Below are 3,997 nucleotides of genomic sequence, written 5' to 3' on the forward strand. Positions count from 1 at the left end.
AGAGAGACGGTATGATGGACCTTGAGAACAACTTCTCTTTATCAAATGTGTAAGATTAAAACATGTACATCTGGGGCACCTGGGTGGCTCAGTGGGTTAAGCCCCCACCTTCAGCTTCCGCCTTCAGCTCGGGTCATGATCTCAGGACCCCATGTTGAGCTCTCTGCTCAGCAGGGAGCCTGCTTCCCCCTCTCCCTCTGCCTGCCTCTCTGCCTACTGGAGATCTCTCTCTCTCTGTCAAATAAATAAATAAAATATTTTTTTTTAAAATGTACATCTGCTTCAAGACTTCAGGAAACCAATGAAAGACAAGCTGTAAACTGTGGGGCAAAGCTTCATACAGAACTTAGTGAGGTAGAAGGAAAACAATCACCACCTTTGTTTAGGGAAACATCTTGATAAGCTTCTTTGGGCTGAAAAGGTGGTACCCCAAGACTTGCTCTATAAGAGGCAATATGTAAACAGAGAGAGTTGGAATCAGATTTGGAAATGTATATAAGTTCCAAATGTCCCTGGACTCCAAGGAAAGACTTAGAGGAGCACTAAAACAAAACAATTAGATTTGACCACCATGCCATTGATGTATATTCAGGGAGACACTAAATGGTGTTATAGTTAGGCATATTTTAAAACTTGTGTAGAATTTCATCTTTCCTTAAAACCTAAGATCTGGTAATTAGTAGCTAGTTAATATCAATTCTAACTTTGTGGGGTGATTATTTTTGCAGGAAAAATACAGCTGTGGAAAAGTTTAGGCTGTAAGCCTTAGTTGTCCACAGCTGGAGGAAACCTCGTTTTTGGCACACAGCCATGTCCAACCTCAACCACTTACCTGAGGGCACCAAATTCTAGGCATAGTGCCTAGAAGGAAACAAACAGCCTCATATGTTTTAATTTATAAAGTCATGGCAAGCATCAGATATATGGATATGATGGATATGGTTCATTTAAATTTACTCCATAAATACAAGAATATTAGCAAGAGAGGATACCCCTTCAAGTTTCAAGAGGCAATGTTAGTATTACTAAAAGAAAGTGCTAATGTTTTATAACAGGAATTCACAAATCCAAGCAATCATGTAGGTTGAAAATATAAACAGATTTAAGAAAGATTTGAGTACTCTTATGGTTATAGTTATCTCTGGAATCATTACAGACTATGGATACATCATAAGTTTTTTTTTCTTTAAGGAGAAAGAAATTTCAGGCATACTCTAAATATTTTGAAAGTGGAAATATTTTGAAATGGAAATAATCACTTTTTCCCTCAAAGCTCCCATTTTATTGTTAAAAGCTTCTCCACGGTCAGTATCATCACCCTTATCACCACCACAATCATCATCAACAGAAACTGGACACTTTATGTTGAAAGTTTTACAAGAATTTTCTTATTTTTAAGGGTCAGATCTTATAAAATGCAAATGCCTCCATTTACTATTACTAGTTAACACAATAGCAGTGATCAGAAAGCCAGATTCCCTAGGAATAGAAACCAGAATATAAAATCTGGTAGTTAAAGGGAAGGTTGCACAGAAGGTTGAAAACAAAGACTAATTTTCCTTCCTTCACAATTTTGTTGAGGATGAGAACTAGATGTACTTATAAAGTCGAGACAATTCCAAGGTGTTTGTTATGCTGTATTTTTAATTGGCTCCTTTTTATAAAATGTTTCAGGGATAGTCATCAGAGAATCTATTGAATACCAACAGAGTACAGGGTTATGATTAAATATTTTTTACTTAGAAAAGCATAATCTTCGATCAGAAAAGTCTGGGAAATAAACAGTATTATAGTAGGATTTTTTTAAAGTAGTATCAATAGGTATACATCTAAAATACAATTATTTTGAATATTTTGATTAGGCTTTTCATTAAATCTTGCAATTTTCAAGTAACATTATACTGTAAGCATTTTCCATGTTATTAAACAGTCTTTGTAATTGTCATTGTAATTGCTACACTGGGTTTTACAATAATTTACATGTTCCATTTAAAAAATTTAGGTGGTATCCAGTTTTTCACAATTATATATAAAGTCACAATGCACATTTTAAACAATTTATGATGAATTTTATTTTTTTAATTTAAATTCCATTAATTAACATGTGGTGTATTATTATTTTCAGAGATAGAGGTCGGTGATTCGTCAGTCTTATATAATACCCAGTGCTCATTACATCAAATGCCCTCCTTAATATCCATCACCTAGCAACCTCATCCCCTACCCCTATTCTTTCCCCTCCAGCAACCCTCAGTTTCTTTTTTATGATTAAGAGTCTTTTATGGGAGATGCCTTGGGGGCTCAGTCGGTTAAGCCTCTGCCTTGGTTCAGGGCATGATCCCAGATTCCTGGGACCAAGTTCCACATTGGACTCCTTGTTCAGCAGAGAGCCTGCTTCTCCCTCTGCCTGCTGCTCCCACTGCTTGTGCTCTCTCTCTCAAAAAAAAAAAAAAAAAGAAAAAAAGAAAAAGAAAAAGAATCTCTTATGGTTTATCTCCCTCTCTGATATAATCTTGTGTTATTTTTCCCTCCCTCCCCCATGAGCCTCTGTTTTTCCCTCAAATTCCACATATGAGTGAGATCATATGGTAATTATCTTTTGCTGATTGACTTATTTAGCTTATACAGCGCATATTTTTTTTTAAAAAAATGTGGAACTCTTCACGAATCTGCATGTCACCTTTGGGTAGGGGCCATGCTAATCTTCTCTGTATCATTGCAATTTTAGTATATGTGCTGTCAGTTTGAGCACAATGTTACAATGCACATATTTATATAGAATTTGTTTTTGTGTTTTAGAACTATTTTTGAGACACTGTCCACAAACGAAATTAATAGGACAAGAAGCATGAGCAGTTTAAGGCTTTTGGCATATTACTGTCAAAAGACTGCTTTCAAAAAAAGACATTTTCATATACTCATTTGGAAATATAAATTATTAAAGACTTTTTGGAGAGTAACTTTATAGTATCTTTTGAAATAAAAATGCATGTATGCTTTGAACAAGCAATCCCACTTCTAGGAATCTTTCCAACAAAAATAGTTACTCATATATTCAAACACGGATGTACAGGGTTTCATTTTAGCATTGTTTAAATTAGGAAGAAAATTGGAAATAACCTAAAAGAAAAGGGCAAATGAATTGTGTTATGGCTATATTTTGGCAAATATAAAGTTGCTAAGAATTAAGTGGTTCTACATTTATTGACACAGAAAGATCTCTTAGAGAGTTACGTGGAGAACAAAAGCTGATGGATAAACAATCAGACTGACATCATTTATAAAAAAAAATTATATGTCTAAAGATTCATTCAAAAATCAAAAGGGATTGATGGTTATATGACATTATGAATTTGTTGAATACCACTCAACTTTTAAAAACATTTAAAAGTGGCTAAGATGGGGTCAGCCGGGTGGCTCAGTTGGTTAAGCATCTGGCTCTTGATTTCGGTTCAGGTCATGATCTCAGGGCCATGGAGTCAAGCCCCGCACCTGGCTCCGTACTCAGCATGGAGTCTGCTTGTCCTTCTCTCTCTGTTCCTCCCTGATGCCCTCTCTCTCTCTTTCAAATAAATAAATAAAATCTTTTAAAAATGACTAAAATGGTAAATTGTATGTTATGTGCATTTTACCCCACTTAAAAAAAAAATCAGTAGGGATCATATACCTGTGGCTAAGACTATTAGTTGTCCCACTAAATCCATTCTCACCTTCTTACACAGTGAGAGAGTGCCAAATCCAACTAGACACATTTCCCAGCCTCCCTTGCAGTTACAATTGACCATGTGGCTAAATTCCGGCCAATAAGGTATAAGCAGAAGTGTTTGTGGCCCTTCCTGAGAATCTTCCTTAAGAAACCACTAATATATTTTGTTGGCTAATTGTCAAGAGCTTAAAAAGAAATTATTTATTTTCATGGATCTGTGGGGCAGGTGGGACAGCTGTGCCTTTCATTCATTTTTCCTTGGCCTGTGATGAAAGAGTGGCAGGTGACTAG

The 3,997-nt window shown here is 35.8% G+C and overlaps 1 non-coding gene across 1 annotated transcript; it reads right to left on the reverse strand.

The window, feature by feature from the left end:
• Positions 1-2,645: 2,645 nt before the first annotated feature.
• LOC132014707 (U6 spliceosomal RNA) lies at positions 2,646-2,752 on the reverse strand. Its single transcript, XR_009403363.1, has one exon. It is a non-coding gene; the product is annotated as a U6 spliceosomal RNA (small nuclear RNA).
• Between the last annotated feature and the right edge of the window lie 1,245 nt (positions 2,753-3,997).

This window comes from Mustela nigripes, chromosome 3, assembly GCF_022355385.1.
Source record: "Mustela nigripes isolate SB6536 chromosome 3, MUSNIG.SB6536, whole genome shotgun sequence".
Lineage (NCBI taxonomy): Eukaryota > Metazoa > Chordata > Mammalia > Carnivora > Mustelidae > Mustela > Mustela nigripes.